Source organism: Spodoptera frugiperda, chromosome 1 (assembly GCF_023101765.2).
Source record: "Spodoptera frugiperda isolate SF20-4 chromosome 1, AGI-APGP_CSIRO_Sfru_2.0, whole genome shotgun sequence".
Classification (NCBI taxonomy): Eukaryota; Metazoa; Arthropoda; class Insecta; order Lepidoptera; family Noctuidae; genus Spodoptera; species Spodoptera frugiperda.
This window is the reverse complement of record NC_064212.1, coordinates 4,261,661-4,284,876: the sequence shown is the minus strand read 5'-3', so window position 1 is coordinate 4,284,876 and position 23,216 is coordinate 4,261,661. Positions and strand designations below refer to the sequence as shown.

The window sequence follows — 23,216 nt, the reverse complement described above, 5'->3', positions numbered from 1 at the left end:
AAACTAGGAATCGGCCTGCTTACCTCAAAAACTGTATAATTTTATAAGCAAATAGAACTAATTACCTGCGTTCTTTAATTCATTAATTAATCTGTATTATTTACATAATTCTTTTTCCTCTTATTATATCTATTTAACAAATAAATCTAAGTAATTACAAATTAACAAAACGGTACATTCGTGTGAAAATTTAAGTAAAATAATAAACAAAAAATCAGCTCGAGAGTCGTAACAAAAAGCGTTTCCAGTCATGATTTCCTCTGGACAGCATAAATCTTAGTGCGGCCAGTGGGACGGCGATAAATAACTGGGCTTACAGCAGGAACTGTCTGTGTTAAGACCTCTCCTTTTTATACAAAACTACGTATATAATGCTTGGAAATATACCAACAGTATAGCTAATCTCTGCACCGAGACATATTGGTCAAAACGAGTAATGTCTAGATTTCCGTAATGGAGAAATTATTTCTAGTACATGTCTATCGTTTAATGTGTTTCGCTTTAGTTATGTTTGAAATGGTATTTTTACATGGGACCTTAACATAAATGGTGAAAAATAAATGTACATTGTACAGTGTGCACCTCTGTCTACCTCGTCGGGGATAAAAGGCGTGGCGGTACTTTTACATACTTTAATAATTTCATGTGGTTGTTAGGTATTCTTGAAATCATGTGGTTTTCAGATTTTTCTCTACTACTGATATAGTCTCTTAACAGAGTAGTCGTTATACAGTCATTGTTGATAGTTAGAAAAATACCTATTTCTCCTTCCCTCTTCCCAGTTATGTTGGGTTGTTGAGTTTGAGTCTAATACTGTATCCGCATCACATTCAGCAGTATACTAGTATTCTAGATGGTGCGACTACTGGGACTTTAACTGAATCTACTTATTAATCAGTGTTCTCGGAAACTCAAAGCCATAGGAGAAAAAGATCCGTAGTAAAGCAAAACAAAGTAAAAATGATATTTATGAAATACAATCTACGAGTTCTATGACAACTAAGTATTCGAAGAAAGTATCGTAGAAAGGAAATAAACGTACTACTAGTACTAGTTACTAAATATTTGTATTACTACCTAACTACGTTCAATTCTACCCGATCCCTCGTCCTACTAAAACCGGATCGAAATACGAATGTTATAAATAAACCTCAAACGTTTTACTTAGAATATATTAAACGTTAGAATTTCCTTCCTGTCTAATAAAAATGGCACCAGCCTGTATCGTATCTCTCAGGAAACCCGGCAGGTCGTAATAAGTCTAACAAATAAAATAATTCCTCGGTAAAATATACACACTAATGTGACTAATATTATAATATCTTACCGTAAGGATATCTACTAGTAACGCCGGAAGATTTAGGTGCGGTACAGGATGATGTGCGTCGAAGGTAGCCAAGAAATTGCCTACCATACCATAGATGGTTTTCGTGAAAATTTTATATTAAATTGATAATGTTGAATTGGAAAAAATCCTGATATTTAACGATCACATCTCGCAAATTGATGTATCTTTATTGATACAATTTCTTTTACAAGAACAGCAACTTTAAGACATCGCAATATTTATGGTTAACCAGATATCAGACGGTATCACATTTGTAACACACATTGCCACAACATCCGCTAGAATGCGAAACAACAGATTGCTAGATAAAACAAAATGCACTTGGCTATCTGCTGCAGTATCGCATGCGCCGACCAGCGTGCGCGCAGCAGCTTCGGCCGGCTCGTAAACCGCGGGACCACACGCGGGCGGAGGTGTGAAGGAGCCGGAGCTGCGCCCGCGCTGCGCCCCAGGGGCCCAACATAACTCACTAGCAGCGGGGCGCCGGCCATTCATGCCTACCTGCACGCTGCTGCCGACTGCCGGTACATCCACATACGTAGACACACTGTCTCGGCTCTCGTTACCCAAATTTTTGGTTAAAACACAAATATTGGGATGGTTATTTGATCAGGGTTTGTATTGGAGAGACTACTGTGCTTAGAGAGATCTGTAATTGGAATTAATTTTTGTTATAAGTACTTAGAGGTTTCGACATTCAACCCGTTTGGAAAAACTATTAATAATAAAAGTTTGAAATTAAATAATAATTGACCATATGCACGTTGCACGTAGTACGTAGCGTAGGCAACAAGACAACGAGCTTCCGTTTCATTGAGGTTTCACTAATACATATAATCATCGTTGAACAAACCTAACCAAACATAATTCTTGGGCTACGAGGGCCGTCTAATGACACATCTCTAGCGCGTGGCATCCTACAATTTACCTCTTATAAATTAGACGTAACCCGTTATTTTAGTATCGGCGGTGGACTGCCGTGTAGCGTGCATCGTTATTGTAATTTGATTTCTTTCACGAATCGTTCCCGCCATACGCCATTTGGCCGCTAATAGGGCCCGTCGTGGCTCATCGGTTAAAACGCTCAGCAATTTGACTTAAAACACAAAAAAGTTGAGTTATAACCATAAATTTACATGAGTTAAGCCGATTTGACGTGAGCTTCGTGCAATTGGTTATTACTCATTATGATAATTCGGCGGCTTTTAAGAGATGCCCTATTACGTGGTTCTTATGAGGCATAACGCTTCAAGTTGGAGATAACGAGAGATATTAAGTGTTGCTTATGGCAAATTATAGTATTACATTGTACGAATTAGTTGTGAGCCGGCCTCTGCGGTCGGTGAGACTTTTTGATGTATAAGCGCGTTGGTGTTGTTTGAAACAAACGAAACTGTATCATTACATTTGTGAGGGAAGACAGGCTGTAATTAGTTAAACAATGGCATTGATTGAAAGTACCAATGTGGAACGGAGTGTAGGTGTGTCTTGACGTATGTAGTTGGCAAACGTAATAATGGATAGTAATTATATTTTACTCAAGTTTGTAGTAGTCTCTTGTTTTATGGACTGTTACAATGTAAGGAAATGCTATGTTATTTGCTTTGCAAGCTCGTAACTGTTGAGGTGTGTGGGACGTGGGTGCATGCGAAACGTAAGGAGTTTTTAAGCTCAAGATGATTTAGTGTTTAACTTTCTAGCTCAACTATAAAGTAAGTAATAATTATTGTGAATGTGTTGTTTGAGGATGAGACGAGGATTGTCTGGAGTATAATCCGAATGTTAATTGAGAGAAGTATTGCTTTGTAACCAGAGACATTGGAGCACCCACTTCCAAGCATCAACTTCAGTGTAACATTCACAAAGTGAGCTTGATAGGATAATCGAAGGTTAAGTTAGAACGAATTTCAGTTACGTTAGGAAGGTTATATTAATCCTAATTGAAACAGTGGCCACACAATGAACTAGCAATCAGTGATTAACCGTTACCTCACTCTCAATCAAGGCCCGTCCGGAAGTGACGTCAGAGATCACGGCGTGCGCGTGCGCCGGAACCCTCCCCGCGTGGGAGCAGCTTCCGCTTCCGATGTCACACAGGCATGCACTTGTTGGTCAACCTGATGTGATGGGGAATTGTGATTATTGGAATTATTTTTTTATGTAAATATAATTAATTTGTTTTAATCATGCAATCATGTTCATTCGAATGAGAAGCTGAGTTTTGGAATGATTAAGATTTACTACGATTTATTAGTTAAATAGTAATCTCCCAACGGGGTGTCCGCTTACAAGCCTTGCACAGTAGGGATTGTCAACTTTACGTCAACAACGTAAAGTTCACATTTCGCATTAAGTTGGTTCAGCTGATTGTCATTTCTTGACATGTAACGTCTTATATCAGCCTTCAGTCTATATAAATCAATATACCTTAGACAGAACTCCCGTTGTGTTCCAGCTGGTCTAGTAACTAGTATCAACTATCATAGATACTTTACTACAGCCGCGTCTGACCGGCTTTACAAGTTCCCAGTAGCACAGACCTAATCTCTCACCTATTAACTGTACTAAATTACTTTTTAATCAAATCTAGAACATAGCTAAATGTAGAAATAAAAATAAATAAATGAGATTCAATTTATTTAACTTGTCCAATCGAGTCGTTTAATTTCATGTATCGTTACTGCATTTATTTAGCGTGTTGTTGCAATACAAACAGGTCTTTAGACTATAGTTTTTTAGTGTTAAAATGCCACAAAAACTAGGTTTGGCCACCCAGGTCGTAACGAAGGAGATCTGATATAAATTAAGGAACTGTTTTAGTATTGAAAGATTGGTGACAGTGATTAGGATTGTAATTAATGGGCTTGGTATGGTTCACAAGGCTACGTCTGTCACGTAGGATTAGATCTGAAATGGCGGAAACAGTACCCTTAGTACGAGTTTGTTTTACGTTTAACGAAAACGAAACGGGAGCGCATTCGGCGTTTTGATTGGCCGGTGCGAATATACTAACCAATCAGAGCACCGCGCTCGTTTCGATCTAAAGGTCGAACGTAATGCAAACTTGTACTAAGGGTACTGGGTTGTGTGTACGAGAGTATCTGATATTGTATGTAAAAGGATTTAGAAAATTACAGGTTTTAAAGACAAATATACTAGCCTAGCTATTATTTGATTACTTTTTTACCTATATTAGCTCACAAACTGCTCGTGAAAGTCCAGTGAAGCAATGGGTCTCGTCTACATAAAATTTAACAGTGATCTGTACGATTGTTAGACTGAATATAGATTGCAATTTAAAAATTTCAGTAATTATCTGAAAGCGCTGCTGCCCAATCTTCTGGTTACCGTGGGATAAAAAGCCCATGTATTATTCCAGTCAATAATCTTCACCTGTTCCAAATTTCAACCCAATCCCTACAGCCAATCAGCATACACATAAACTTTCGCATTCATAATACATAGTAGTAAGATGTAGTCCCGTATTTCGCTCTTACGACACCAATTGGATGACCCCAGTAGCACAGGTTTCCCTAGCATAATAGTCATTGAACATATGTATCACAAATGTCTTCATGAATTCTCCACCATCATTACATACACCTAAAAGCTTAAAACTTAAAAGAAGTATCTGAAAAAAATCTAGAGTAGATTCCTTAGTCACTCACGCGTTATCAATATAATCACGATAATGGGTACACCGTCCAATGATTACCACCTGCTACACGGATGTGAATCGGAACTAGGATCCGAGAGCAAATGTTTGGTAGTCACACACTGGTGGTCACCGGGCATTGACCCCTATGTTCCGGATATGTGACAGGTAAAACACGGTGGGTGCGCCCGCGACACATTTTGTTTTGTTTTATAAACTTTTTTTAAATTATGTTTGTTTGTTTTTTCTTTTTTTTTGTTTGAGTTTCATTCTGTGATTTTTCTAATACTAGTGAATATTTTATTAATTTCTAGTCTTGCTTTTCTTGTCTAGAACTAAAACACGTGATGTATTCCAGGTTATGTTAGAATTTATCCGACTTAAAAAAAATGAGTATGTATGCATATATTATTATTGTATATTGTGCGCGATTATCTCGCGTTTGGTTGAACCGATTTTGATGCGGTTTTCAGTATAGTTTTCAGACTTAGGAGGTTTTAGGGCAATTAGATGAATTTAAAAATTAAAAAGGAGTACCTAAAGAAAATTAAAGAATTAGTCTAGTCATGCATTCCTTATATTCTCTTCCAATTGATTCTGAAGTAAGAAAGAGGTTTCGGGTTATGCCCACGAATGGCTAGAATAATTATACTGTAATGTTACAGTTGAATTAAGATTTTTTTATAAACGCTTTTTGTTTTTTAGATTAGATTGAAAACCCCGTGAACAATTTCCAGCATGAGAAATAATAGTTAATTAAGTAGTCGATAAAAATATTATTTCTTATTAATACATTGAATAATTCATAACTGTAAATTTTTTATATCAACAATTTCTTTTATAAAGATAAGATGTTATTTTTTGTCCCCAAATTGTAGATATGATCACGAACGAATCTGTTAAGGCGGTTTACCACCGAAAGCTCGTCGTAAAAAGTCGTAAAACGTATTTTAACATCCATCCGATAATCAATCTAACACGTCATAACTTTGACATCCAGCCTGGACCAAAGCCGTACATTAAAAACTCTTGATAAAAAATAATTCATATTACAACAGTATAAGGTCTAAATTTATATCTCACAATAAGAATGCAAAACAAAAACTGTTGAAGAAGATCTTCGACCAAATGAGTCTCTATATAAACATGTTAATTCATAATAAAAATGTGGTTTTTGATGCACAAAAGATACTTTATTTACTAACAAATTGTTAAGTAACGTCTAACCGGGTACTACGTCCGAACGGCCCAAATCCAATGGCCCATGGGTCGTTCGGACGTAAACAAAAATCAGCTACGTCCGAATGACCCACTCAAGGAAAAAAGAAGGAAAACAAATGAGTAACTACATAATGTACATTCGGGTGCAATGTATATTTGGGTACGGTTGGTGTATTTTGGTAGTATTTACCCGACTGCGCCAGAAGGAGGGTATGTATGTATGTATGTATGTATGTATGTATGTATGTATAATTGTTTGGCACGCTCTGCAGCCTAAACGGCTTGATGGATTTTGACTTGAGAGGTGTCGTTAGATTCGTATTTACTGTGAGAGTGACACTGGATATATAAAAATAATAAAAAATCAAAATGGCGGATTTTTTTTTTTTTTTTTTTAATCAGTATATAGTAATTATATATTTTATGTCGTAAATATTAATAATATAATTAAAAAAAATATATACATAAATATATATATCAATATATTAAAAATATTAATAATATTTTTTTTTTATGTTAATATAATGTTTGCGAATGTACTTTCTAATAATTTTTCATTTATTTTAACTAATCATTTGTTTTCCTTCTTTTTTTCCTTGAGTGGGCCATTCGGACGTAGCTGATTTTTGTTTACGTCCGAACGACCCATGGGCCATTCGATTTGGGTCGTTCGGACGTAGTACCCGTCTAACCGTATTAACGGCTCTATTTTCATGTTGTTTGTAAAAGATAAAAACAATAAACAATCTCAGAATGCAACGGTTATTTCACTCTTCTTTCTTTTTGAATAAGGAACGTCAAATTTGAAAGTGTTCATTCGAATAAAAAAACAAATTCACACAGCTTCATCGGCCGTGTGTAATAGAATTTAATTTCGCATTCAATTTTTATCATATTGACCGCTACTGTCACAGTAATCGATAGTGACAAAAAATATCTTAAATTGAATACTTACACTTACAATCCGATCAAGACGTGGACCGAAATAGAGGAAAAAAATATTGAGAGGTATTCGCAAGTCGAAATGCAGATCTATTTTAAGAATTAACCTGATTACGATCGATTCAACATCAGTGAGGAATGTATAATAAAAATATTTATTGATATAAAAAAGCAATAGGACAGTGGGTTTAAATGAGACCGACATGATGTACAAATCGCTACATCATCGTGTTGTGTGGCATGCGCCTGCGCTGCTTGCCCACCGCACTGACCACACTCCGACGTTACGAAATTGTATTAAATGATTTAGAAAGTAATTAATGTGAGGAAAAAAGATTACGATTTTTGCGGTTGATAACTGTAACACAAGTTTGTGTGGTTTTTTAGTCATACGTGACGATTTGGATGAGTATCGCCACAGATACACATCGGAATATACAGTTAATAAAATTTAATTTTGCATACAATCAGAAATATTTTGGTGAAAGTAAAAACTGTTTCACCATAATATTGGCGTTGCAAAACGACACAATGATTCAATCAAACGATTGAAATGGATTTGATATCATAGGTGCAACCATTAGTCATGTTTTGAGCTAAGTACCAACCGGCGATGTCGGTCGAAATTCTTCGGCTAATGAAATATAAAAGGAATACTTTTATACCTGTTAATATTACACCTGACAGGTACGTGTAGGTAAATATGAACCTCAAGGTGTATTCTTGGGTCTGTTTGATTAATCACAAACACGAATGTTTTGATTTATGGTCGATCTTCGGTCGGCGCGTTCGGCGCGTTCGGCGCGTTCGGCGCGGCCGGTCGGATCGCCTGGCTTGTCGCGCATGACGGACGAATGATTTAAACTATTGCGACTAATCGAAAATATTTTTTGAAATAAACTAGATATTTTTGTTTATAAATAAACCTACATTTTATAATATTTTAATTTACTTGTTTGTGTAAAAATTATTAAATTTTTCGGGGTATATGCATGTGAATAAATTGTATTGTTTAACTATTCATTAAAGATATGGCGAAGTTGTATTCCGAAACAAAGTAAAAATGATATATGTAATAGGAAGTATATAAAAACATAAGCACTCTCGACATTTTACGTCATGTAAGTACGTAACAAACACGTACAGTACACGTCGTCTCTATATTTGTACCTACAAACAGCTCCCCACACTAAATCCTCCACATCACAGGTCTAGAAACTAATCCTGCCATAATTTCCTCCGCAAGGTCTTAACGTCCCGGCTTCTCGGAAACTGTATATCATTCGAGTGCTTCATACGTTCATACGAATATTTTAGCGCAATAACACTCGCGGTAGCTATCGGCTCAGTTGTAAATCTCGTTGACGCACAGTCGGCGCAACTCAAAGGACCCAATCAATGTTAAATCATAGTAAAGTGACACACATCGATATCCCGCCACACTTCGATAAAAAAAATCGATATGAGAATTGGAAAAAGATCCCGACTCTAGATCGCAGCCGACTTTAACCCTTGACTCTGAATACGTAAGCCGAGTCATTTATCAATAGACAGAGTGACCATAAAACTTAATAAAAATCTCGGACCCGCGTTTATTTCACTTTTGCTTTCACACTTATCGGCTATTCCGTCCAACAGTCACTTTCGAGTTACGTTTATTTTATGCGCGTCATTTATGTGAGGTGTAGCATGAGCTAATGAAACTCATTCCGTGCGAGTCCATAAAGTAACAAAAACGTTGGGGGCACTAACATTAATAAATATAAATCTCTTCATCTGGTACGTATAACATAGTGATGCTGAGTGATGGCGCGGCGCGTTTGTGGGGGGAGTCAGGTGCGTGCGCGCAAAGACCGAAGCGCATTTGTCACTGTTGCCGGCGATTATTCATCTCATTGAAACATTAACGCTCTCGAGAACTAATCACGCTGACTAATGGAGCCCCCCGTCGACACTTCCTAAGTTTCACACTCGTGTGAAACGCCGACGCACGAATTGACGCGTCCATGTCAGTTCTGATTTAGTTGACGAGAACGAATGATCTGCTATGATCAATGAGGGTACCAATTAAAGCGGATGTGAAGGGGTTCGGAAGGCTTCGTGCCAGGTTTCGATCTAAAATGTTTCTGTAACTGGCTTGTGTCTTGTATTGTACTGAAGTTGAGCTCACTGAACTTCAAATAAAGTTTTCAAGTAAAAGGAAAACATTGAATACTCCAAACATCGTTTCTTGTTTAAAGTATCAAAGGATGTAAGCAAGAGAATGTCCTTCGTTATATGTACTTCCGGGTCGGATAAAGTGTAATCAAGTTTTTCATTTGGAATTTTTATGATTTGTAGTCATTCAAAGGTTCGACTTTTAAGGCACACGTCGTCGCGATGTTTGAAAGGCTTAACTTTAATCGCCAATATGGTTTGAAACCAAAACTAACACGTCATGTGCGACGTTAGCCGGCACTACTGCATTTAGTTACCGATTAATAGCTTTGTCCCCGAAGGACCCGAACACCGGAGGAACGTGATCCTACATAAATTGTGAGTTGGATAACCTCAACGCTGGAAATATTGACATTGAATACTATAAAACATATGAAATTAAAGCAATAGCTTTCTTTAGACACACGTTTAAGTGTTAAACCTGAGGACAGGTACGTAATGATAGAGCGCGAGGTTTATGTGCATCCCTCGGCCGGCTTCGGTACAACCAGCAAAAAAGTACACCATAAACAGAACATTTATGACAGCAAATAAAGGCCATCGTCTTCCCCGTAGTCCCGTAGTGAATTATTGCTTTATTGCTTCAGAAATATTTCACAAACAGAAAATATTTTATGATTCCCCAGTTAAGAGCGGCCATATATCATTTTAAGCCATAGATAATAAAATTCGTAAGTCACCAAGGTGGACGAAAGTGCAGAAAAAGGGAAGCTCGGTATGTGACGGTAGGATTGAATACGACACTGACCTACTCTGTTGTGTGATACATCGGGATGTTGACCTCTGCTCTGATAAATACCTTGGATAAATATAGATTTGGCGATAGACATTCCTTCCTTTTTGAAAAAAAAGTTAAAGCAATGAAATAAACCCCTTTCTAAACGTTAATTCGATAGTGATTGCTTTAAGATAACGTTTTATTATTTCTTTCTTTTTTTATAATTTTAATACAATTTCAAGTGATGAAAATGGTTTAATAAAAAGAACAGTTTAATTGTAATTTGATAAACTATGTTAATATAATATGTCACATGGTAGCACCTACTTTTCATCAGGTGTGTCACATTACATTTCATAGGTTGAACCTATCGGCCGTAAATCTAGACTCCATGCTAGAAAACTCTAGCAATAGCTTGCTCGATCTGCGAGTCAAACCTAGGATCCCTTAGTCGTCAGTCGCACTTATGACCACTCGACCAACAAGCAATCTTTACTCATATTTAAAATCTTAATACATTTACATAGTTACATTAACAGCATGCTCTGTAAACGTTTAAATATTAAGAATTTCGCGTTTCGTCCGTCTCAAACATAAAATTGTAATAGTTAATGCCCAGCGAAATCGTTAACTGAGAGCACTCTGTAATTGGAGGACATTAAAATAACCAGTTGTTATAGCTGACTGTTAAATGTTTTACCGTGGGCATTAGTGTTCAGTATTTACACATGTGTTACAATGTTAGTGCACGATGTTGTGCGTACGAGTCTCCTTATTGTATGTAGCGATAGTTATTGAAGAGATTTTTTCGAATTGTATTGTAAAGTCAGTTTTTGATTTTCTGGTTATAATGATAATATATTTCTACTAGCGGACCCGACAGACGTTGTCCTGTCTACACGTCTTTAATTTGAAAATTTTAAACTTTTTTTAATAAGCTAAAACATTCTGGACCTTTTTGATGAAAATTGTTATTCAAATGTTATGACAATGTTATGACAATATCTAACGTCATTAATATTTGACACTGCGATGGTAGCGCCGTCTGTCGGATCCAATGTAAAACATTCCAAAATCAACAACTACTAATAAATTAAAAACTAATTAAAAAAACATTGTCCAGCGGACAAAATTGTGAATCTAAACCATTCTCAGATCCCCTTGAACACACACAAAAAAGTTCATCAAAATCGGTCCACTCGTTTAAGAGAAGTTCAGTGACATACACACGTACAGAAGAATTATATATATAAAGATGTAGGTGGTTAGGGTCTTATACTTGATCCGGAGCTGCGGACTACCTAGCGAGTTTACCGGGGCTCCGGCTTGAAAAGCAGGAGTGGGAACGGGACGGTTTTTAGTCAGTAGGAGTCTGACATTCCCTGTCGCCTCGCCTAAGGCAAGAGAAGTCATTGGATGATTTTCCCCCCTTAAAAATGAGTCTAATACTAGGCGCCGATATGGCATCATTACTTTTGTCAATAGACGTAGGACAAGTCGATGTTGTGTGAATTAGTATGTGGCGCTTCTTGTGTTTTGTCATCAATAAGTATTGTACTTAGCTAGACACGCTCCAGCTGAAATCACAATAATAGGTGCTTTTTCTGTCCTGCAAATGGAGTCTAGGACGTGTAGTCAGTATTATCGCAGCTGTGACCACTACAGATTTATGGTCCAAAAATATTGTGTTGAAATACATTGTCAAAACATGTGCCCGCTAGCTAACAAGTCCGTGTCGCCACGATTCGGCTCGCTCCGGGAGTGATGCGTGCGAAACAAAAGAAAGTCCATGTTCCGTTCCCCGAACGTTGTAATATTTACGACAGTAAACTTGCACCTAATTGTCGAGGTTTTTTCTACAGTCATGCTCGCTTCTCAGAAGGCTGAAGGACGTCCCAAGGTGTGGCGTGATTACTTAAAAAAAATCAGTGCACCCATTTACGAAAGATTTGTGGTACACAAACTCATTAGGCTTCTCCGACACTCCGTGACGGCAAACATTAACGCTCATTGAAAAATTGCATTCAGGTTTTGCCAGCTATCATCATCCATTATGTCCGACGTCTCATCCTGATTTGACAACGTTATAAACTACATCAGATATTAAAACATTAATCTGACGCTGCCTCGCAAGAAATGTAGTAATTCTACATTTCGTTTATACCGTTACGAAACTTTAGGGCTTTGTTATGTTCAATTGTTAGTAGAGCGTTAAGTGTCAATCAAATACACAATAATACCGAGCGATGATTTCTAAAACCCTATTTGAAACTATCAACAAGCGGGCTCGAATAAAGCAAGACTCGATACACATAGTAGTGAAGTTGCTATATCACCGAGAGCTAGAAAAACCGGGAGCACAGTCGATAAAATTAGAATTTCACAAAAAGAACATCAGGTAAAACCCTACCGAATGCGAGAGCACCAGTAATATATTAACCCGCCTTGTTGGGGGTTGTTCATGTAATTTTTCAGCGTTGGCAGTGCAATCGGAAGCGCGCCGGCGGCGTGTACCTTTTTGTTTCTGCTGTGGTCGACACTGTGATGGTTTTCGGAAGCGAGGTCGCCACTCATCGCCATTCGAATATCGACCAATATTTCACATTTGACTTATTAACGACGTCACAGTTGAAATTCACTTGCCCTGTGAGAAATGTTCTTTGCTTTTTCATTTCTTTTGCGACGCTATTGGTTTATGGTATCTTTATGGAGTGAACAAAAATTGTCATCGTATTTCATTGAGGAAATGAATTTGCTTTCCGTATTTTTCGTTCCTTTGATGTGTTTTAAGTTTTATTTTTAGAGAAACTTTTAGATATTATGCATTGTTAAGACGGAATTCTGATTGTTTACCAATAATTGTTGAATGTTTTTAAATGTGGCGTATACAGAGGGTATTCGATCTGCCCCAACTCTCCCTAGGCAGCCTTTTGCAGGATGTCAGCACTGGGCCACTTAGCGCCGAGCTGGCTGATCAATAATATCCACTTATTCACTCGTCTGATTCAACAACTCTCGAATTTTTGATAGACATTGGCAGTCAGTTGCCACCAGGCAGCTTTATCCACAAACTATTAGCAACAAGTTTTTATACAAAGAGATTAAAAAGAGGATTGATATCATCGGAGTAGATTGAAAAAAAAAAACTGCATTAAACGAGCAATTCGAAAATAATTGAAATTGGAACGCGTGGAAAAATGGCGCTCACGTTTCCCAACTACACGTTTCATTTAATAAAATGATTAGTTTCTTCAACAGGAGTGTGGGAATGATTTACTTTCACGTGTACAATGTGTCTGAATATCATTAAATTATTACGCACATGTCCAAAATTCACGTTCATTAACCCGTGAGAACGTATTGTTTAACTTGACATGTAATCATGTAGAATGTCACATTATTAAAGTTGTCTTAGCCGTGTGTTATTTGTTTTCAATTACTTTGTAGTGTTTCTAGTTTTGTTTCGTGTTTAGTCTTATTCTTTTTGTTGTTCAAAGCGTCTTATATCTATATCATAGTAATCTTGAGGTGTTTGTTCTCATTTCAATGCGCTAATCAAAGGTATTATGGGTCGTTTTGTGAATTTGTTTTTGTATTTCATATCCTATTATTGTGGGAGGTCAGCGGTCAAGGTGAAGGAGTGTTTATGTTAGAAGGAGATTAAGGAATAGAGGCTTAGGTTAACTAGGTATTTAGGCTAAACTATTTTACATAGGTAATCTACATTGTTCCTATTACAGGGTCTATGAGTCGATTGTGTCTAGAAAATTGCTTTCATTATAGTGATTGTAAGTCAGTTGCTTCATCGGCCTATTATTCCGATACAAGTGCGAATAATGAAGCTCCAGATAACCTGGGAAGTAACTCTAGAAAAAGATCAAGTGTTTTTTCATAGCATAGCAAAAAAATGTGTCAACGATACGATATCCACTCATCTCCTAAGACGTGAGATAGAGTAGTGAAATGTCTAAAAATAATTCCTAGCACGTTTTACTAGAGCTATCAATTCGTACTGAAATAGAAAAAAGCGAATAAAACTTGAATTACAAACTAATTCAATCTATTAAGCATAAAGTAATTGATTTATATTTTTACAGCCATTGTTCTCATAGAATAACTTAATATATTTATGAAGTGTTGAATAGGCGAGCAATTAGCGTTCAAATGTTCAATATAACTCATATCCTAACGTTTATTACACCAATTAATTTAGACATAAAATATGTGTTAAAACGTAACAAAATTTAATAGGTTGCTTCAAGTGTATAACTCAATTAAAATAAGTCTACATTTTAAATTACCAGCTTAATAACTGTAGACGGCTGACGCTACCTGATTTTGTGAACAATGACTTAGATCGGCTGGAAGTGGTAACGTAACTGCGTACCTATTGTTTGTTTGTTTGTTTTATTGTCTGTCTGTCCGTTTTAATGTTTACGGAGTAGTTTTTCTAAATTGTTTTATGATTTTTGTAATTGCTTAATAGGCGTATCTGTACCCATTTCTCGTGAACCATTATGTAATTAGATATTTTTTACTTTAAGTAACTTGTAAAATAAATGTTTAAATCATTGTGGTCTAAAGTACCTATTTAATTTGCAGACATTGTTTTGTGTATGGTAAAAACTATGATGAAAATCCCATCAACCGCATTAGGACTTGAGATATTACAACAAAAAAGCCACGTACCTGAAACATACCTAATTCAAGGAAAATTAGCTGCTAATATTTTATTTAAATTATCAATGGTTAATTGAATAAAGCTTATGTTATACGTACATACTTGATTCGTGATATGATTATGGCAAACACGCAAAGAGGATGTCTACAATAAAGCAGCAGATTGTCAATAGCTGATAAACAAAACATAAACTAAATAAGTGTGGGAGAATCATGCTTCAGCACGAATGGGCCGGCTCGACCGGAGTGATACCACGGCCTCACAGAAAACCGACGTGAAACAACGCTTGTGTTGTGTTTCGTTGTGTGAGTGAGTTTACCGGAGGCCCAATTACCTCCCTTCCCAATCTTCCCAAAAACTCTTAACTCCTAACCCCTAAAAGGGCGGCAACGCACTTGTAACGCCTCTGGTGTTTCGAGTGTCCATAGGCGGCGGCGATTGCTTACCATCAGGTGATCCGCCTGTAATGGCTTATTCCAAAAAAAAAGCCATACCCGATCTAGTCGTCACAACATCTCGAAAAACGCTGTAATAGCTTCGATTACAAGAACTGTTGCTTGTCCAGAATAAATAATGAAAAATCGTGTGTAATGTGTTTTGAGTCGCGACGTCGGCAATTAGCTTTGTCATCCATCAGGCTGGCTCGATTAGTTCCCCGGCCACATTAGTATCGTGTCGACGGGTTAGAGGTAATCTCCACGGTATAATTTTGATGCGTGTCGCCAAATCGCGTGTGTTTCGTTCCAAATTATGCGATTTGTGCAGTACGTATGAGGTAATTGAAGGTTTTAGATTTTTTTAAAGAGTTAAATGAGAACTTGAATCGATTGGTCTTTTTAAGAGAGGAACAAAGTGTTTGAAGTTTATCCAGAATATTATACTGTTCTTCTTTAAGATTATTTGGGGGTTCTAAAGAAAATGATGAAAGTCCCTGAGTGATTAGATTAAATAAAACACAGAATTTAAAGGAATATTACAAAAATAATAGTATTTATGTGATTAAGAAGGATATTCAATCCAAGTATCTAGGAGAGCAGAACAGCAGACATATTGGGGTAGATAAAACTGGTACTTCTACAGTACCCTACAGGTTGTGGTCCCTAGGTACTACTGAAGTTTAAGAATCAAAGGTCAGAATCAAACAGCGACTATATAATGATTGTCATTATAATATACCTTTCAATTTCCCCATTTCAATTTACTTATGTGAAAGTGGTAGAAAGACAGTTGATCGTTCAAAGGTTGCGCTTATTGCAAGAAGTCTTTGCATAATGGCTGTCATGAGAGGTCTAAGTTCAAAAGTCGGTGATGTTCAGTAGGTACCACGAAGCAGTTGGCTGTCCACTTAATGTCACTGGCCAATAATAATATGGTCGAAATTTTTTTAATCGTAAATATTGATTACGTCATCAGGTTATTTATGCATGTGATTTGGAGGTAAGTACTTAGTTAGGTAGAAACCGCAGTTTGTTTTTGTTGGTTTTCGATTTAGGTATGAAATTCAATGAAATCATCAATAGGTCGTGATAGGACAATGCTGGAATATGAGCCTTATTAACACTTTTTTCACGGTATAAGCCGTCACTGTCGCCCATGGACACCCGAAACACCAAAGGCGTGGTCGGATATTTGGAGGTTAAGATGTATGGATTATTGGGGAATCAGGCATTAGAAAGATTTGGGGGGTAATTGTACCTCCGGTAAATTGACACAACGCAAGCGCTGTTTCACGTGGGTTTTCTGTAAAGCCGTGGTATCACTCCGGTCAAGCCGGCCCATTCGTGCCGAAGCATATGTCTCTCTCAGACTTAGGAAAAGTTATTTTTTTCCATAATCTCAGTAATAGGTTTTATAGAGATCGATGTCATGATAAAGACCTCTATTAAATGAGTAGTCTGTTAGTCGATACCCACGAGAAGAGACATATAATTATCTAGCATTGGAGTAGCAGATCCTGTGGACGATCAAGACGGAGTAACCACCACTTCTTCACCTTCATGAAGTCCGAATGAATTTGAACCTAAAAGGCAGTGGCAGTAGGTACATAAACCTACGAATGTTGTTTTGTTTATTCCACCTGTACCTAACTTTTTATGCCATAACCATAATTATTAAAATATTGATGATTTATTTAAAAATAATTAGGTACTACCTTAAAAAATGAACATAGCCAACACCGAAAATGTTTATCGAACTTTTTCATCTCATCAATTTAATTACGGGAATCATTTTCCGCGTCGAATTAAAAGATAAAAATAAAAAAAAACAAAAACGTTCAAGTCGGCGTTATACTTGGGGTTCCGTATGATGAAAAACTCATCGAAAAACTACATAGCAAAACGTCACGCCTCTTAATGCCCGAACGAGTAAGCAGAGGTGCACTTTTCGATTACCATCCACTTTGGAGGAAGAGCCTAATGTCGTACATTGAGCTAATTTTCAGATTCCAATGTTTTCGAAAAATCTCCATAATACTTTACCCGACTGGGGAATCGAACCTGAGACCAGACAGTTACTTAAGCGACCACTTGATCAACAACGCAATTATCAATTATATTACCTTTTCAGTCAAAACAAACATTGTATCTGAAGCCAAATTAGCTTAGATTTATAAAAAGATACAAGATTCTCTGATATTACTAGTACCTACCCTAATAAACCGTTCGATACGGAACTCCAAAAACAATTTTGAGAGCCGTAACTGGTAAACAGCATTGTAATGGAGGCTGTGTTGATGACGTAATAAAAAAAAAAGTATTTACAGCTAATTAAATCGGCCCACGACGACGTGGCGCAACCGACACGCCTACGACCTACGAGCTTAGTCTGAAGCAATTAGTGAAAGGATTGGATTAATAGATTATTACGTTATCTATATATCTAGATTGTAGGATATTTCTGTATGTGTATGAGACCTTAGTAGCTTTAGAAGGAGTGATAAACAAAACTGTTTTTAAATATGGCCTCAATCTAGGATTTTATCCTTCGTTACAAACATATAGTTTCAGTTACATTACAATCAGACCACCAGACCTAAAATAATTTGTAGATCACACAGAGAATAATTGTGCCGTGTGGGAATCGAGTCTACGTCATGTAGCACAGCACGTTGGCCAGCTGGTTTCTTGGTCACCTATTGCAGAAGTTTTATCTGATGATGTGACGACGATTTGTTGTGACGATGTTTAAGTTAGAAAATTATTCTCAAAAATAATTAAAATTATATGTACTATAGGTAGGTCGCTAAATGTTTATAAACCTTTAAATAAACAAACAATTTTCACCTTTATCCATATAAGCATAGAGGACAGACTACTATCACCAGCTGTCACGAAGTCACTTGAAGGAGACTCCTCACGCTGATTGAAGTCAAATATTAAGTAACCAGTAATTATTTACTATTGCACTGTACTACGACCTCTGAACTTCAAACTGCTACAATGAAAGCAGCTTAACTGCTCAGGGATTAATGTCTAAAGTTGCTTGTGTCAATGGAAAATAAATTACCATTGTAATCGAATATAGTTTTGAAGTTAATGTGAAAATTATGTTTGGATTTAGATCGGCTTATAGTAGTTTTAAAAGGTAACTGTTGTTTGGTTGAGTTGAAAAATGTGATTGCAGGTTGAATAATAACGTATGACTTAATGAATTCGAAGTAATTACACGTACTTGATGAATATCGAATGCAGCCACTGGATACATATAGTTTAAAACTCCCAGATTTGGAATTAATTGGGGGAAGCCTTTCTTTTGACTTGTGTCACGAAGATGATGATTATGCTACCATCTCAAAATAAGGGCTTTTGCCTAGTGTGTCCTTTACACCTCTTATTACAAAGAGACTAAAACTCACGGTTTACTCACGTAAATTAATAGAGAAAAGCTCTATTAGTTTCTGGACTGTTTATCAATAAGATGGAATGTTTATAAAGATGCAGTAAGTTGCGCGACGTTGCGTCTGTGCACGCTGCTCATGATGAAAAATCCCTCTGTAACTCGAAACTAGTAGAGCTTTTCTCCATTTATTTAGTATATCTTATGATAGTTATTATAAAAACTAGAAATCATTATGTTTGTGAGTATAGTAGATATGTATATGACAATCACGATAGACTCCCAAGACGAAAATAATTAAAACACTAATTAGATAATGTACAATCGTCGTAAAAATGTCAACTTAATGACAAATTATGTGCAGAATTATGTTACTGAACGAAATGTGCTATTGTAACGCAACTGTTGTTGTTATGTATCGACGTTTACGACCTGTTCTCTAATGTATTTATTATGTGATAATATTATGATTTACATCTTATACATATCTACCTATATACCTATAACTATGTATCTATGAATAAACCAGTTTGTTCGTTTAGTTAAATGATAACTTTGAAGTTGTAACGTTTTCTTATACGGTTTTTTACGAGTGACTTTAGCTTAACGGTACTTATGTGATATGTTTCGAAAATAAATTACAAATCTTTGATAAAGAGATAGGGGAAAAGGGAGTAATAACAACGTAAACATTGTCTATTTAATCAAACTCAACTCAACAGACTTAATCCATAGCAGCTGGCAAAAGGCAAGAACCAAGCTGAATACGATAGTCAGAAGAGACAGTCTAACAACCAAAAAAATCCAGCAAACAGAAACAGACTTTCCAATAGCCAAAACAAAGGTCCTATTACCAAAGAAAATCGCAATTCCACGAATGTAGTGATTTCAGTGCGTGCGCGTAACGAGCCGTCGACACCTACCGATAGCATCGCTATGACTGGCTGGAAATTATTCCGAATCGTAATTACAACGATTATTCACGGCGGGCCGGGGGCGGCAGCCATTTTTCAACAGTCACCGTTCTTAATTATGAGCCGTGCTGGACGCCTGTCGAAGCTTTGAGCCGAGCCGTCACCTCGGGCCGACTTCGCGCCGCTATACCGTATTTTGTTAGTTGAGAGTAAGTCACTTTGTTGATGGTAAGGACCTTAGCAGCTGTAGATCGGAAGGCTAAGAGGTATCGAGCTAGGGATGGTTAAGAGGATTGGTTTTAATAAGATTATGGGTAGTAGCATCTTGTTTAAACTTCAATGTAAAGCGATACAGAATTCGTATCTCCTAATATTTTCTTATAACGTACGAAAATGTATTCGTCCGATTATTTACATCAGACATACCTAAATTTAGATTAAAATATCCTTCAATTTGATGCACTTGAAATATCAAAACAAACTTGAAACAGTCCGCTCGACATGCTAGCGAGCACTTCAATAATAGCACTCTGAGCGTTACTCCACACGAGAGCCCGACTAGTGTTTATTTATCGTTTTGGAAGGCTTAGAGAAGACAGATGGAATGTTGTGTTTTTTACTACAAGATGAGGTGTAAAGTAGAAATAATCTTTTTTATTCCCAATACAGTGTAAACAAACTTCGTCCATGATAATTTTTGTGACGTATGCTTGCAAGTTTTTACGTTTTTGTCGGCTAACGATGGCCATAAGATGCGGTTTTTTGTTCCACGTCCTTGTGACCAAAGGTTGTTTGTTACCTAGTAACTGAAGTTTAATTGGTACGGGAAAATAAGCTGTTGTATTATTCCACGAAAAACGGTATTCTTATTAAAAGTAGGATAAGAGAATGATTAAAAGTGCTGCAGTGCGAGCTCGTGAAACGACTTCTAGATAATAATTGAAATCGCCGTCTGGTCACGACCAGAGCGTGTATACTCGATAACAAAATGCTTTTGATATTTTCATTCTTTTCTTTTAGCCCTTTGTAGAAGTAATATTATTTTGTTTTCCATCATTTTTTTTTTATAATACAAATATATTTTACAATTTCTCTTATTATTTAGTTGATAGCTATATTTATATTATGGGCTCAGCTAACTAAAACCGTTAAATCAATTCACAGTAAAAATTGATTCGATTTTTTACCCGCCATGTTATAACAAAAATCGATTAAGCTACATCACTAAAAAAAGTAAAAACAATACCTAGCAGCCCTGCTATATTGAGGTTCGACATATTGAAAGCACTAGTACCAATAGCGGGCGTTAATAAACAAAATAGTGTTGCGCCCGACAGTATCGGGCTGGTCCCGGGCGTGCTGACGCCAGCGAGTCTAATCGGCGTTTATTGGAGAAAACCGATTACTGGCAACGCCATGGCCGAAACGGTTTCGACATGTCACCACTACGAGATCAGCGTACAACGCACCAATGAGTTACATAGATCCAATCCAACGAACACATTTTCACAATACATCGTCTGGTAAGTTTAATTCGTTATTTTGGAGACATCGGTTTAGGTTTTTTTTGTGTTCCGATTAAGTTTTAGGGCTGTCAATGAAGAAGTGAAGGACAGAAGTTTTATATGTTTATGTTTTAGGTTATTCTCTAAATATTTTTTTCTATTGCAGTCTGAAACCTTCAATAATATCTGACATGTGAGACATTTCAATCAATCATTTTCTATTAGTCTATTAATAATTAGTAGGCCAGAAATATACAGGCTATTCAGCTAAAACATCCGTTCTGGAAAAAGCAGTTCACCCCGTTTCAAAAACTTGAAAATAAAGGGAACAAAATCAATACAAACATTTCTTAAGAAGTAAAAGGATTAAACATTAAAAGTGATTAGAAATAACACTTTCAATTCGAAATAGAAATCAATTACAGAAATGGATTTTAGGTATTACTTTGGGTACACGTGGCAGAACTTATTATTGGAGTTACACCGTTCGTACCTGGCGGGTCCAAGTTGCGAGTCACGGAGGGCGCTTTCGGGTAAAAACTACAAAAAGTAAATTATATTGATGGAATCGAGCCCGTTTGATTGATGATGAGTGAGCATTTTTTAATTTCGAGGATTCGACCGCGCCGTCTGCTGAGGTCACAACCGAACGATTATAAAGACCCATGAACGTTCTACAAACGTTTGAAGGTTCCTTATAAAATATGTGAAACCAATTAATTTTTCCTTCTTTAAAATTACGTTTAACAAGGCACCAAGGTTCTTTGACTTATTAAAATATGTTGTTACTAGTGTTAGGTTGATTAGTGTTTATAAAATGCATTTCAATGGATATATTGTTAATCCATGTTTGGATTATAAAGTCCACCAATATAGTATCATCAATCGAGTAATTCCTTTCTCCTGGCCTTTTCTAAACTAATTTGTGGTTAGCATCAAGTCTTCATAGCTTTTTGTCTGTAGTTTTACGCAACGTAAATATAATCTGCTCTCTAAGGACATCGGTATCTTTAATGAGAGATTTCGATTGGTTTAGTATTAAGTATCAAGGCATTTTGGTCTCTATTTCTATCTGCAAGTCAGACATCAATTCGCGGAACCACAATTTTGATGGCATATAATAAAAACAAGAGCCGGTGTTAGAGACCCGCGGTTTTTTTACCCAAAATTTTCGGTTAAGGTGTCTATTAATATTAATTGACGTTTGTGAAATTCTATTTCCAGTGTACGCAGAACAATGACGGTGCAATGTTGCCGGTAGACTTTATAATGTGTTTCGTTTTCTCTCACAAATTGTTTTTTAATATTCCGTCTTAAATCTTCGCTAATAACTGGGTAATTATTTGTCTTGGAGTTTTGTTTTTCTGAGTACATTGGACGCAGAGTCAAAATCAAAGCGTTTATTTCAATTAATTTTTAATTAGGTATTTTTGGAACGTCGATTTGAATTGTCTGTCGAAAAAGTAAAAAAAAATATTTTGTTATTCTTATTATTCCTACATAGAGTCTCAATTAGTCAACCTAAACGAATCCTAGTATCATCTACGCAAGAACAAAAAAGAAAATACACTAATGCAACTTAGAACAAAAACATAAGGAAAATCTTTTAAAAATCTCAACTAGCATGAACTAAAGCAGTGTAAAGCCGATTGAAAGTAAACATAGGTACCACCTGTCCCCACATACCCTGTGCGTTATACACATGTATATGTACCTATGTATTTGTGTATTTAGATCACAACTGATCAAACCTACGTCATTTGGAGGACGGCCACGAGTTACTGGGCACTGTTTTTTTTTTATTAGTAATAGGTAGCCGCTTGGCTATCTCGCCTGGTTCGGATGGTAAGCGACGATGCGGCCTACGATGAAGCACGTCTGCCCATAAGTAGTGAACACCTAGCTTCACTGACAGACAGACTTATGGACAAATCAATTTTACGTTTCAAAAGTGCCTAATTAAGGATTAATTGAAATAAATGCTTTGTCTTTGACTAGCAAGCTATTCCCTCGAGATTTGAAGGCACCCAGGTTACCCTTCAGGAAACACAGATTCTGGCAAATTAATATTTGTGTGGTATTTGGTTTTATAATAATTAGAGTAGAAATTATACCGTAATTGTTACCACAACTTCTCTCCCTGCATGTGTTATGTGAAATAGCGATTTAAACGTGATG

The 23,216-nt window shown here is 36.6% G+C and overlaps 1 long non-coding RNA gene across 1 annotated transcript in view; it reads right to left on the bottom strand.

Annotated features, from left to right (window-relative positions):
* Window positions 1-23,216, bottom strand: part of LOC118273088 (uncharacterized) — a 58,929-nt gene that overhangs the window by 11,910 nt on the left and 23,803 nt on the right. Inside the window, exon 3 of the long non-coding RNA XR_007707335.1 lies at window positions 3,338-3,465. This is a non-coding gene — a long non-coding RNA (uncharacterized LOC118273088). The remainder of the gene's footprint in view (window positions 1-3,337; window positions 3,466-23,216) is intronic.